The 15,232-nt window shown below is 38.4% G+C and overlaps 1 protein-coding gene across 1 annotated transcript in view; it reads right to left on the minus strand.

The window, feature by feature from the left end:
* The window catches only part of HFM1 (helicase for meiosis 1), a 132,150-nt gene that overhangs the window by 49,888 nt on the left and 67,030 nt on the right, over window positions 1–15,232 (minus strand). The window contains exon 3 of the mRNA XM_040566223.1: window positions 14,303–14,460. The gene's annotated coding sequence lies outside the window, so the exon portion shown is untranslated. The remainder of the gene's footprint in view (window positions 1–14,302; window positions 14,461–15,232) is intronic.

Raw genomic sequence — 15,232 nt, forward strand, 5'->3', positions numbered from 1 at the left:
ATGGTCTTCCACAGAGCCTTGCTACTTTGTCATCAGTTCAGGGTGTGTGCTATGTGTATTTCAAGGTTTGAAAGGTGTGTCACCTGATCCTTCCTATCTGACACTGAGAGTATAAAACAAGCATCCTGCATGAAATACAGACCAAAATACATTGGAAACCTACAAGTATAACTGCACACATGTATTACTACGTACAGTTCTAAGAGCAAAAGCAATTTTTGTTATTAAACTGGTGAGTAGGTCTCACTACTTATCAAATTTCTATTGGGTATTTTTTTTTTTGCCTTTTTTTTTTCTTTCTAAAAGCTCCATCTCAGGGAACAAGAAAGCAGCAAAACTCCTCCTTTGAGACCACCACCTGCTGCATGTCCAGCCTGAAATAAGTATTTTAACCATTACCCCTTTTCCAGTTGTACAATGTATTCCTGAAATACAAGGACATTCAAGAGCTCCAATTAATTTCTTAGTAACTGTCATCTCACTACTCTAGTAGTACAGCATACCTTTTTTTTTTCATCGTTGTAACTACTGATTCCATTCTTGACTTTTACGAAGGCCACAGGCATTATACATCTATAATAAAAGAAGTATATGATTTTAAGATACATGATAAAAATGCTAAGCTGTTCCTTGGTTTTGTCATTATATTTGGAAAATTTGGTACAGACAACAAGATGCTTGAAAATTTTATCCTTAATAACATTTTGTTTTAATTTGTCAAAACTGACATCTTTCTGTTGAAACCATTTCAGAGGATGTGGTGCAGTAGGGGACGTCATGTCAACTCTCCAGACTAAAAGGGCAGCTTTCACTGCTGACAGAGGACAGATAAGTAAAAGCTGGTGAAATACCAGGATCAGCACCAATGTGACTCAGAAATTAAAACAGTGGCAAGGAGGAATAAGAGGTGTATTTCCACCTGGAGCTGGTCAAAAAAATGAGTTTTCATCCTGGTAAAATCCAGATACCTCACACTGATTCCCTTTTAAAAGATTTCAGTTGTTTCAAGACTTTTCATAAAAATCTTGGGCAAAGGTGGTATCTCCAAGTGGGATATTCTGATTCTGGTGAAATTTCAGCAGAGCATGGCTTTGCTTTAACAACATTTCAATAATTTCTAATTCATTCAGAACAGCCTTGTGGAAAAAAAAAAAAAAAAAAGGAAGGCATTCAAATGAGATTTTGAAGGTTGAGAATTCCTTTTTTGATTTCACTTGTATTTTTGTACATTTTTCCTAGTTTTATGTTTATTGTGGAAATCCTGGCAATGTTATTTGCTGACATCATAAAAACAGGCCATCTTCACCATGATGAATTATATAGCTATAGAGCATTCAGCATCTATCTGAAGTCATAAACAGTTGAAATTTGCATGAAATGGTATTTTTATGTCACATTTTGACATTATAGCAAGAATTGTTGGTCATGTGCTTGGAAAGGATTAAAAAAGCACTATCCCCATATTAAACTGGGGAGTAGGGCTCGCTACTTATCAAATTTCTATTGGGTATTCATGACATTTCAAATAACCACTATTTTAAACATCAAAACTGACATGAAATATCTACAGAAATACTGGAAAAGAGAGGAAAAAACTGATACTAAACACAAAAGGAGATACTGCATTTCATTACTATGATTGTTGCATTAAAGTAAGCTTTCAGGTTAATAATCTACCAGTTCTTAGGAAAAAGACAAAATATTTTAGTCATATACATCAAATTTCTCTGGTTTGAACTGAATTCCTTTCAAAGAATGTAGCAGTTCATATTGCTGAGGGATTTTACCCCATTGCAATGCTCTATAGTTCTAAAACACTGGCTGGAAATAGGACTTCAAGGCAGCGGACGGGAGCATAAGCTGAGTTCAGGAGCTTTCTGTGATTCTGCATCCATTGAATCATTAGTACTTCTGAAACTCAAGAAAACTGGGTATTGTATAAAATAGCTTGAGGGAGCAGCTTCAGAATGTTAAAATACAGTCCAGAGGCAGTTTTCTAAAAGACCCCCCTTTCCATAGTTCTGTCCTCCTTTTTAATAATTTTAAGCTGGATGCCTTAAGTGATATATGTATTATTTTCCTTTCAGTATAAAATTTCTATCTTTGATGGACTTCTTTGGTCTCAGGGCCCCAGTGCTGTTGTCTGCGGGGGACTCTATAACCGCTTCTCTCAGCCTGCTGGGACTTCGGCACACCTCAGTCAGGCCCGCTGCAGTCGAGGGTATGGCACAGTTTTCTTTGTATGTATTTCTTTGTTCTTCTGTATAGGGGTATGAAAGAATTTTCTTATGAGCTGCAATTCTTTGTTATTGCGTGGGTAGCTCTTCAGAACTGGAAGTATGGTAGACAAATGGAAAACAACAGACATCCTACATCAGCATGTGTTAGCTGTGGTGAATCACACGCTGATTTTTTTCACTCAGCTCCAAAGTTTTTATACAGATAGTAAGTTATTTCTTCAGCTTTTTATTCTTGAAAAGAGCCTGACGACAGATATTTCCATGAGGGAATGGCCTGAAGTTGTGCCAGGGGAGGTTCAGGTTGGTAATGAGGAGACACTTCTTCTCAGAAAGAGCAGTCAGGCATTGGGATGGGTTGCCCAGGAAGGTGGTGGAGTCACCGTCCCTGGGGGTGTTCAAGGAAAGGTTGGACGTGGTGCTTGGGTGACATGGTTTAGTGGGTGACATTGGTGGTAGGGGGACAGTTGGACCAGATGATCTCAAAGGTCTTTTCCAACCTTATTGATTCTATGATTTCTATGAGAATGCCTTTACTCTTCATTAATCAATGAACCGAGGGTTTAATTCTACTTCTGTTATGGTGATATAAACAAGGAGTAAATACAGTGTTGTCTATAGTGCAAGATTAGTATAAGATGTATGCATAATAAGAGTAGCAGAAGCCTGAAATTTTGGGAAGGGAACAGGAGTTGGCAGGTTTTAAGAGTTTTTTTTGTGTTTTTTTTTTTTTTTTAAATTCTACTGGTTAGAGGCAAATTTTCCTGTGGTTTACAGCTTTAAAATAATATACGTGATCAAAGTATAGAAGAAAAAATGTTTCAAGCCAAGACGTTTTCCTGCTTTCTGAGTCTGGGAGCTGATTCTTCTCTTCACGCTTTTTTACACCACTGATGCCAAAATATAGAAAATGTGAATACTAACGTTGTAATAAGAAAAACAAACAAACAACCACAACACTAAATATTTTCAAATGAGCATTGGTGGATGGAATGTACCAGAATTCATAGATTTTAAAAATGCATACAATAACACACTATTCAAGCATAGTGTGCATATCATGCTTCCACCAAAATGATCTTTAAAGAATTTAATTTTGCTAAAGCAGAATGCAAATGTGAAACAGGTAAATGTCTACTCATAAAAGATACACAGAAGAAATCTGCAGTAACTAAAGGACCATAATAGTAACAACAGTGGAACGGTGAAATTACAATTGCCTAGAAATGGTATAAGACAATGAAAATTTAGCTTTGACTTAAAAAAAAAAAAAAAAAAACAAGCTTCCATGTTTTAGATCATATTGAAAGTGACATTGTGCAAAGAGGGTTCAGCCGATCAAGTTACACTGGTGTATGCCAAGGCAGAATTAGGCCCTGCCTATCCCATGTTATACATGCACTGCTTCTTTGCCTATCACATATGTTATACGTGTGCTGCTTGTTCTCTTCTTTTGTTCTCCTCTATTCTGACCTAATGGTTGCTTCCCTTGTCTGTGATGCTGACTTGATGCTTGACCTTGTCTTTCTTCCTCTTCCTGTACCTCCTGTGGCTGCATATTACTACTTTCATTGCCTTCTCCATGTGTTTTTCTACCAGTTTCACCCTGAAATCTCCTGTTAAGAAATCTATTAAACTATCATTGGAGCCATTTGCTTTCCTAATTTGAAATGCTTGTATTTTGACCTTAATGTTTCTTCAATATAAACCAGCAGAAACCTTAAAATTAATCAACTGAAGACAAATTTTAATGTAAAAATATGATAACTTTCATCCTCAGCTATCCCTACCAGCTCTTTGTTGATTTCGGGATCTGTTCGAAGTGTCTCTCCTTGTTGTCGTCCATGGATTTTCTTCAGACTTCCTTTTTATCTAAAGGCTTGACATTCCATTCCACCTCTCCTTAGGAACTGATTTTTATCAGAGCTATGCAGGTACCAAATGCTATCAAGTAAGACTGCGTTACATGCACCATATGTATTGCCTTGCATTGCATATATACAAATGCTGATGAAGTCAATGGAGAATAAGGTCCCACTGGCCAGTGCCACGCGAAAGTGTCCTGGGATAAAAGCCTGCTCACAACACAAAGTATCCGTAACTGTGACTGGACTGTATATTTTGGAGAAAACAAGAGAAAATGTTTTTTTTTCTTTTTTTGTTTTTTTAAGTTGAGAGGGATTGTTTAGGACACTAAGCCTGTGGCTACAAGAAGACTGAGTGTAATAGGGACAGTGATGAAATAACCTCTCTTTTGGCATGAAAGACAGTGTTCATAGGGAGACAGAGCATTACAGTTGTCTTATTTCTTTCCCTTACCCATAAACCTCTGAAGAAAGACAGCCTAAGTTGTACACTTCCACAACAAGCTAATGATTCTTGTAGCTAGGAGAAACACAAAGACTTCTCAGCTTTCCCCAGCAACTTCTAAATTAAAGCTGTGATGTCCTTGTGATTTTTCCCTGATTAGCACTATTCACCATTCTGTCCTTTATTAGTTTTAGCAGCATTGTTTAAGAAATTAAGAATCCTAGGCTGCTTTTGCCATCCAAAAAAGCTTTTTATTTTTATTTTAAATCCTTCCATCAAATCATACTGGTTTCCTATTTCTTATCAAACTTTGTAAGATAATCCCTGTTTCTGACTGACCCTTTTTATTTTGCTACTAATTCCAGTTAGCAGAGGGACAAAAGAGAAAATAAAAAAGAGATGATTGTTATGACAGCTAGCAACATTTGAAGAGTACCATGGACTCACATAAGTGTCAATTTATTACCACATTTGTGCCAAAACTGATAACATCTCAATGCCTCACTTGTGGAGTGCACATGCTAGCCACTAGGTAGCTGACAACTGTCATGGACAAAGTATGATCCATCCCCATTGCCTCTCTCATTCTCCTTTCAGGGATGCTAGTAGGAAGTTGGTTTCCAGGTAGACAAAAGAATTAAAGTACCTCTCTTAATCTTTGCTGTTGTTTAACCTGGTAGGCAGCTAAGCACCACACAGCCATGGGACTGGGAGAGAATCAAAAAAAGTAAAGGGCAAGAACTTGTTGGCTGAGATAGGGACAGTTTAATAATGAAGAAAAGAAAGAAAGAAAGGAAGGAAGAAGAAGAAGGAAAGAAGAAAGAAGAAGAAAAGAAAAAGAAAGAAAAAAAGAAAGAAAGAAAAGAAGAAAGAAGAAGAAGAAAGAAAAAAGAAAAGAGAAAAAGAGAAAGAAAGAAAGAAAGAAAGAGAAGAAGAAAGAAAGAGAAAGAAAGAGGAAGGAAGAAGAAGAGAGAGAAGAAGAGAAAGAGAGAGAAGAGAGAGAAGAGAGAAGAGAGAAAGAGAGAGAAAGAGAGAAAGAGAAAGAGAGAAAGGGAGAGGGAGAGAGAGAGAAAGAGAAAGAGAGAGAGAGAGAAAGAGAGAGAGAAAGGGAGAGGGAGAGAAAGAGAGAAAGAGAGAGAGAAAGAGAGAAAGAGAGCGAGAAAGAGAGTGAGAAAGAGAGCGGGAAAGGGAAAGGGAAAGGGGAAAGGGAAAGGGAAAAGGGAAAGAAGGAAGGAAGGAAGGAAGGAAAGTAGGAAGGAAGGCAGGAAGGAACAACAAAAAACACCACCACAAAGCCCAACCAACCACCCACCACCACAAAACAAACAAAAACACCAAGGAAATAAGAAAACAAAACAGGAAAAAAAAAAAACCCAACAAGCATTGAACAACACTATTCCTCTCCACCAGCCAAACGATGCCCAGCCAATCCCTGAGCAATGACAGCTGCCCTGGCCAACTCTCCCTAGTTTTTGCTGAGCACGACTCCATAGGGTACAGAACATGCCTCCGGTCAGCTGGGGTCAGCTGTTCTGACTGTGTCCCCTCCCAGCTTCTTATAAGCTGGGGAGCTTACTCACTGGCAGGGCAGCATGAGAAGCAAAGAAGTCCTTGACCAGGTGTAAGCACTGCGCGACACCAACTAAAAATCAGTGTTACCAGCACTATTTTCATCCTAAATACAAAACATCACACCGGTTACTATGAAGAAAATTAACTCCATCTCAGCTGAAACCAAAACATTTGTGAATTAAATTCATTTCCTTTTCAGTTCTCTTAACATTAGATATTTCAGAAATGTCTGTTGGACAGCAATATTTCAGTTTCCACAGCTAAGCATTTTGGCCTATTTCTTGACATTATTTTTGATCCATTTAACTCATCATCTCCATATTTGTAGCTATAATAGCAAGCAGTTGCATAACCAGCTCACACATTTCGGTAACGAGGCCTATGGTCCTGTGTTGCATACCACAGAGTGAATAACAAAATAAAAATCAAACACGTCCTCCATATTCTGCCCTGGAAAGCTTGTGTACAAGCCAAACACTCTATTTGGAACACAGCAACACCAAATTACAGCACTAAAATATTTCCTCACAGAGGACATGAAGGACAGCCACAAACTCCCAAAACGGGTTGTGGCTTGAGGAAACGTGGGCAGACTGTTGGAAGAACTAATGTACTACATGCCACCCTGCAAAAACATAAACTATGACAGAAAGCAGGCAATGTGACATAATAAAATCTTCTAGATGAGTTTCCCCTTATAGGATCGTAGAATTACACCACTGGAGGGCTCAAGAAGTTCATTTTTCATTTTTAAATGACTGTTCCACCTATTCCAGATACAGCCATATTTGATAATTTGTACTGTTCCTGCTCTGTCTGGAAAGAGCTTGGCTGTCATCTGACCCAGCAGAGAGTTAACACAAGGAGAAAGGGGAAAAGCAGCATGGAGGCAATATCCACCATTTCACATGCTCCAACTCATAAGAGACTCATCCAAGCCTGGTGTATGCATACTGTGTTTGACCCTTGTAATGCAGATACTGCTAGAAAAACTGAGGCTTACCAACCTGATTTCTGACCACTGCAAAGTGTGGGCACAAAGCCCGACTATGCCAAGTGGAAGGTGGATGTGTTATGCTGCCTGCCAGAAATCCCAGACCCGTTCCTCATCTTACAAGTTTCTCCACTGAAATAATAATTCAGCTGGAGGAACCTGAGTATTTGGACTTACCCAGTTTCTTTTCTAATCATATCCACCTATTTCTACATTTTCATAGATTGGAACTGGGGTGGTGAGAGAAGAAACTGAGCAGGCTTCCCAGATCATTGCATCATTGTCCTCCTTGCACTAGAGCCTCAAAAAGGGCTTCTGCAGTACTCTGACACAAAGCTACGTCTGCTTCGAAGCACAGAAGCCACAATGAACTTCAACATTTTCCTATAACAGCTCACAGAAGTTACCACCTCTTCATGTGATCAGGAAAGTCAGTTCATCACAGTTTTCCATATCATAACAATTAAACTTGTTTTCATTTCATTACCTGTAACTGAGAGTAAAGAAAAAGAAGAAGAAAAGACAATTTTCTTTAAAAATAAATGAAGCAGTCAAGATGCAGCAAACTACTCACAAGAGAATTCATCCTTGGAATTTAATATAGTATAAGCTCTGCAGTGCACCAGTACACACTTTAAATAATGCTTTTCCAAGACACATAATCCCTCCCTATTAATGAAAGCAAGCAAACAAACAAACAAACAAAACCACAGAAGGCCATATATCTAAGTTCAGTAACTATTGCCACTACGGTAGCAGGTACACATTACAGTAGTACTGGAGACAGCTGACTTAAAGGTATGACTACTTTCAGTATGAGCAGACTACAAGAAATGAACTGCTTTTTTCAGATTTTAGTATTGTAGCCCCAAGGAAAAACTGAAGTGGTGACAGAAGAATGCTACAAGTGTATCACAACACACACTGAATAATTGTTCTGATTTACTGCTGTGCTGGGAGATCCTGAAGATCACATCATCTAGTTCTTAGACTAGGTCTTATGGTTCCCTGATTTAAATTTCTGTATTTGCTGCCTTTGGCAAAAGCACCTGGGAATATGAACCAGGAACACATACAATTACAGAGAGCTGCCAGGCTGGAAACACAGACATCAAGGCCTACCTATCTGGAATGCTTTCATGAAGAGCCTCTTTTGTACATTAGCTGTAACAGAGGAGAGAAGTGATGGAGGACTGAGATGGTGATTGCTGGACTTCTTCCTCAATAAAATCCAACAACCACAACATCCCCGTCAAGGCACATGGAAAGCTAGCAGCTCTAGTGGTGGGAGTCAGGAAGAATACCCAGGGTGGACAGGGCAGGGCAGGACCTCACCAGCCAGGAGCAGCGCAGGCAGGTGGGCTGAGCAGGGGAAGCCAGGGGCAGCCCCAGCACCCGCTGACACCCCAGTGAGGCTGGGAACAGTCCAAGGCCAGGCTGGGACATCAGCCCCCAAGCCCTGCCCAGCTCCGTGGGGCCATGGCTGGGCAGGGCAGGGCTGTGGGGAGCTGAAGTGGGGTTCTGGGCAGTGGGCAGGGTGGGGGAGAGGCCCCAGGTGGGGCTGATCAGAGCCATCTGGCCCTGATCCCTGAACCCTGGCAAGTATGAATGTACACTTCAGAATGGTTTCCGTAATGAGGAAAAAAAAACACACTTAACAATATCTCTGGTTTTCCTCCTTTTAGAGAGCTAGGAGTAAAATTCCCATCCATTTCAGTACTGCAAATTAGCATCTATCCTCTATCAGGAGGGGAAAAAAGGAACTGTCTCTTAATTTCTGGATCTCAGCTCTTCCATTCAGGCGTTCAGAATGATTTTAATGTTCAGATGAAACTCACAGTGCAAGATCTTGCACTTACTCTTTCAGTGGGTGAAACTATGTAACTGAAGGATACTCTATGAACATTTTCTGCCCTCATCTGTACTTCTGCTTCCAGCTTTATGAGAATATTGTAATAGTCTACAGCTTTACTTTCTAAATCATTTACATACTTTTTTTCCCCCAATGCTTTTTTCCCCCCAATTTTCAGCCATGTAGGATCAAATGTACCAAAATTAGTGTGCCCCTCAAGATTATTTTTTCTCTCCTTTTACTACTCTTTTTTGCAAAAAGCTTCATAACAGAATTTGAGTCTATTTTCAAAGATAAAATTTTTGGCTTATCAAATGTCTGTAGACATCAAAATTGCTTTTCTTGCCTACAATTCTGTCACAAACATCCCAGCAAAACAAAACAGATGTTTATACTTATATTACTTTCTGTTTTGACTCTGCTTATTGTGAACAATTCTGAACAATATTGCAAATAGGCAGCAAATACATACTGTTGAAGGAATAATAGCAATCTTCTGTTTAAATGTTTTAGCTAGTATTCAACATGTAGGAGACTAAAGAATCTTGAGATAAAAGTTAACTGTTAACTTTTTTTTTTTAATTAAAGTCCAGAAATGAGTGCTACATTACTGCTACAATATTGATTCTTCAAAAAGTAATACAGTGAGTACTTGAGGTGTAGCGCTTTCAGGACTTACTCAGTGTTATAATTAGCAATCAAATCTGTGGTTGTACAGGCTAGTGAAAAAAGTGCTTTTTGAGGAATTTCATAAAGGTTGGACTAGATGATCTTAGAGGTCTTTTCCAACCTAAATGATTCTATAATTCTGATCATGTGTAAGATATCACAGCATTAGTGTACAATTAAATTTTGCTCTGGCCAGCGTTAGGTATGCCATAATAACAAAGCACAGCTGAAAATTTTCAGAACATTCTCTGCCTCACTGATTCTATCAACCAATACAGGATCCTTCAGAGTAGTTGCACGTAATTATTGAGGAATGTCATTGTTGTTCTTCTAAATACACATGTGCCTATCTAGCACATGCTGCTATACGCAGCACACAACCCGATTCAATGCCTTCATAAATGTTACATGTTTAAATTCAAGTGCACACATAACTGCTTGGTTGTATGAAGTCTAAGACAGCTCACAGACCCTTATTTCACATGCAAAAAAAAAAACCAAAAAACTGTTTCAAGAACAATCATGTATACAATTACAGGTTAATTTCTCAGTCTTGCTAACTGTGATGTTGAAAGACTTCCAAAGGACGCTCCATGGTCTTGCTTCCACAGAAACAGTAAAATCAGCACTTGTCTAATTGACAAGGTCAAAATTCAAGCTGGCAATTTTTCCCACAAAACATCTTCAGCTGTCTACAAGAACTTAGGCAGCCTAGATTTACTAGACTACTTCTAATTTACAGTAGTTTTGCTACAGTGGATTTCAGAGGTGCAGTTGATGAAACTAAAATTCTACTTGGATTACAGCATATAGCAATAAAATAAAACTCTGTGGGTTGATCTGTAATACTCAGCAGGTATTTCACTTCTGGCCTTTTTCCCTTAATTTTTCATTGGTTTAGGTCATCTATAGGTACTCAGGTGCTATTGTATCATAGAATTGGACATCTCACAACTGTATTGTTCTGTGTGTCTCATTCTTCAAATCTCCAAGGAGAATTCAGTGCCAGTATTTCAAAAAGTGTCTATTTTAAGAGCAATATACATACCTAACTCTGACAAAGCAATTTACAGAAATTTCATTTAGTCTCTATGGATTGCTCTGATTTTGCTGAAGAAAATACCCTGGATTCCTGAAGTCCCCCTAGTACACACCTGAAGAAGCTGATGTCTTGCTAAGCAGATCATCAGGGAATCCCTGTTCTGCCTAAACCCATCAGGAAGCTGCAAACCTGGCTGTTCCATACCCAGGACTCAGTGCTGGGGCTCAGCCCCACAAGCAGCCTCATTCACAGCACTGGTAGAATTGATTTCACCACAGGAGTACTCCATGGTCTGTGCTTGAAGGGAAAATTAAATGCTGGGTATTTAAATGATGGTTTAAAGGCCAGCCACTTTCAGGCTGTACACTGTAATGCCACATACAAAGTTATCCTAGGTCTGGAGACATCTCCTCTGCACAGAAGAGAGGCAGCATTTTCACCACACTCGTCTTTCTTAGGCATCTTTTCATTATTCAATTATTTTGTTGTGTGTGATCACAAAAAGGTATTAAATTGCTTTGTTTGTTTCCCAGGCAGTTCTTAGAACATAGTGATGGGGATTTTAGTCCATTTTCCAGAAAGTGCCTCTACCAAGGAGAAAGGCACAAAGAAAAGTGTATTTCATCTGTATAACCCGATGTTACCATTATGATCACATAATATCTAATTATGTACTCCATAAATCTTCATATTTTGTTATGAAGCTCATAATAACAAGTCTGATAAATAGATTCTCTTGCCTGGCCACTACCAGTTGAGTAGAAAAAATACTTATTTATGAAGCTTTATTAATAAAATGTGAATAATTCAAGAAGCTTCTTCAGTGAAGAAACAGCAGTAGAGTATATTCTTATTTGCATATAAATGAAATGATACTTTAGTGTCGGAGTGAAGAATTAAATAATAAGAATTTTTACAGTGCAATCCTGACAGCCTCATAAATATCATGGTCATAAGTTGCAGTTTCCTAAAACCTCATTTTATCTTTATTACAAAATATGACCAAAGGGCCAAGTCCTCCTCATTTTACATGTGAATATTCCCAACGACAACACAATTATTCAATAAGTGAGGTTACTGGATCAGCCTTATGTCAGATAGTGGAAAAAAAACAAAGTGTTACCTACATATCTATTAGGAGAACAGAATCTCTCATTTAACCATGAAAAGAAACACCTTTTATGTTGGTAAAATAGAGAAGGACAAAGAAAATGTATACTTTCAAACAGATGCTCCAGGTAACGATAATATAGAATATGAGGAAAGGAAGAGCACTCAGCTAATATGCACATAAGATACCAGTTTTCCCTTTAGTCACATAGGTACCATTTTGGCTAGGCACAGTATTCCTGTTAAGCTATAAGCAACCTCAGAAGTTGCAGAAAACACAAGAACATTCAAATTACTTTAAATGGATTGTTGCTGCTGGAAGAAGCCTTAATTATGTCTATTTTAATTTTGTCTAAAGGCTGAAAAAGTCTCTGAAGCATAACCCCAGACCAGCTATGTTGCTTTGCTTTTGGCTGTACTCTCAATCATTTGCTGAGGCACATTTGATGAACTGACCCAATAAAAGACTGCAGTAGTAGAGTATGGAAGGACTGGATTTGGATAGAGAGAGATCTGAGCTGGATGAAAAGCATTCTTCTAGGTGGTAAATAAAGGCAAGGGCCAGGGATACTACTTGAGAAACTGCTGAGATATTTAGTAATCTGAGCAGCTGGGACAAGAAGTGGGTGCAGTCATCTCCCCATTATCTGCAAGTGGTATTTTTCTACGCCACAGTGCTGTGCAACTGGGACAGGATAGTCAAAGATGGGAAAGGCATACACAGAACGAAAGGCTAGATGTGGGGTGGAAGTAAGAAAAGAATTATTTATTGAGTTCTTGGAGAGCTTATAAATACAGAAATGTATTTATAAAGTCTATAAAAGAGGGACTATTGGAGTATACAGTCTGCTGTCCTATAAATTACAGGCAATTGCATTTAACCCAATTAGCCCTGAACTGTGCTGAACTCAAACACAGTATAGCTTGTGTTTAGCTAACTGCATGTTCCAGGAAGGCACTGAGCCCTGATGTGAAAACATCAAGAGCCCAGAAATCAACCACATTATTGTCAGTGGTACTGAACTGGGTACTGAAGGCCACACTGTTTGAACTTGCTTGATTCCAGCTACCACGCATTATTCCTTCTTACATCACTCTGTGGTAAATTCAAAGGTCCTTATATTCAATACTTTTTTCTGTGCGTGTTATGTATACGCTGTTATAAACTCACCTTTCAATATTTTGATTCAGTAGATTTTTAGTTCTTCTGTTACATGGCATTTTCTCTGACAGAACATCCTATAGCTCTTTTCTGTACTCATTTCTTTTTTTTTTTTGTATCCATCTTGCAACATGAGCACCAGAACTATATAAGCTATGCCTGAATCACTCTCTGCAATTTGTACATAGATGTAAAAATTACCACCATTAATATCTGCACTGTGTCTGCACATCAAGGTTTGCATGGACCCTTTGTGCTACAACATCACACTTGGAACCTGTGTTCAGTTACTTGCCATTTGACTTACTAGTCCTTTTCAAACTTCTTCATTGCTTAGGATAACCTGCATTCATTTATTCCTAGGTACATGTCTTCTGTTGACTTTATGAAAGCATACTTTGTTTTAATGGGACCCAGATTATGAAAGGTCAAGAATTCCTCTGCATCTTTGCCTGAAGTAATTTTTATGTCTATTTTTAACTCACTCTAAATGGGCTGCAGAGGCTGCTATATTCCAGTATATTTTCTGACACCACAGTAATTCTTGACATTTCAGATAGATCTAACTGATCAGAAAATACTGGCACAGACAGTCACTGCCACATCCGAGTGCATTATTCTAGGGCTTCATAGCATTGTGAAGTACTCATTTGCATGTGAGAGCAAAGCTGGCAATCTCAGCTTTCATGTAAAATGGTTAAGGTATGGAAATGGAAAATGAAAAACAGGAAAAAAAAACCAACCTTCAGTCCCATGGTTTTCAAATCAATCTCTTCATGTTAGTGCAAGACTCATGAGTCCTGAATGATTGAATTTGACAGTATTCCTAAAGGGCACAACAGCATGAAGAGATTTGTCTCAACCTGGTGCTAAAGAGAGAAAAATTTGCCACAGAATCATATTGCTTGACAATAAGAGGAATTAAAAGTTGGGAAGCGTGACATTTAAGCTAACGATGACTGAATAACACATTTAACAGTCAATACTAACATTAAAATAGAATTTTATATATTGGTGTGTGTTTATATATATATATACACATATTGCCAGGACAGTAATCACTTGTATTTTTTCATTTCTAAGTAGCTTCTAATTTCTCATTCTAAGTTTCTAATTTATGAGCAAATGGTCTCGGTAGCAGGGAACGTAAGGATCTCCTACCTCTGTCTGCGCTGGAAACATTCATCAATTATCCTCCTGGATACCTCCTGTCTTTGTTTCAAGGCTGGAGCACAGTATAAACACAAGGAGACTTATGCTGGTTTAACAGGCCTAGGAAGAGGTTAATAGCTATGTTCTAGTGTCAACACAGACTATTTTAGATCTGTCAACAGACACAAAAATTTTGATTCACCTGCAGATTCTGGCAGCAGTGGATGCAATCACACGGCAATGTTTTCATCCTTTCTTGGAGAGCTCCCAGAGGTTGGCTTTGCAAATTGCTTGTCAGCCTTAAGCAACACTCAGCTTAGGCCTGGCTTGTCATTTGGCTTCTCATCCTTTCGATCCAACCTAGAGATAAAGCCACAAAGAGAAAACAGTTCAGCAGTTTGACTTGCAGAGCATTAAACATGCTGCTTTTTGTTTGTCATATTTGGTTGATGTAATTTCTTCTCTTTCCTTTTGAGAAGTTCTAACCTGGTACATTCTTGGAACTGGAAGCTCAATGTTGAGTAAGAAGATGGAGCCTTCTGTGCCCCAACAGCAAAGAAGGAAAGGGATATATACTTACCAAAGCCAACATAAAAGGAATGTTTCTCATGCTTTAGCAAAGGCAGAAGCTACGCCTTAGGCTATTCTACATTCATTCTGAATAAAACAAAAATAAGCTAGAGATAATTAAGTATTAAGGAAATATAGTGGAAATGGTATAAATAATCTATTACTCCTTTGAGAAGATGTACATGAAGAAAGACATTGCTAAAAAGGTGAATTTTGAGAAGATACTCTTATGAGGAGAGTCACAGCCAACTTGACTATCTTCCTCCATAAATAGATGAGAAACAAGAACGTAAAAAGCCTTTTTAGAGATAAATGAAGGTGAACATCAAGGCTGGCATTTCTGGCAGACTAAAAAGAGTAGGACAATAAAATAAGAGACAACTTTAGATTATATTGCAAGTGCAGTTATGCTTGTGAGAACAAATAAATGTAAATTTGACATGATGGAGAACCAGAACCACTGGAAAGACAGCATGAGAGAGCACAATTCATTTAGATCAATAGGAAAGGAAGAAATGGAGAGAACAAGTGATCAAGGTAGATAGATGAGAAGGTTATAAAT

Source organism: Cygnus olor, chromosome 8 (genome assembly GCF_009769625.2).
Source record: "Cygnus olor isolate bCygOlo1 chromosome 8, bCygOlo1.pri.v2, whole genome shotgun sequence".
NCBI lineage: Eukaryota > Metazoa > Chordata > Aves > Anseriformes > Anatidae > Cygnus > Cygnus olor.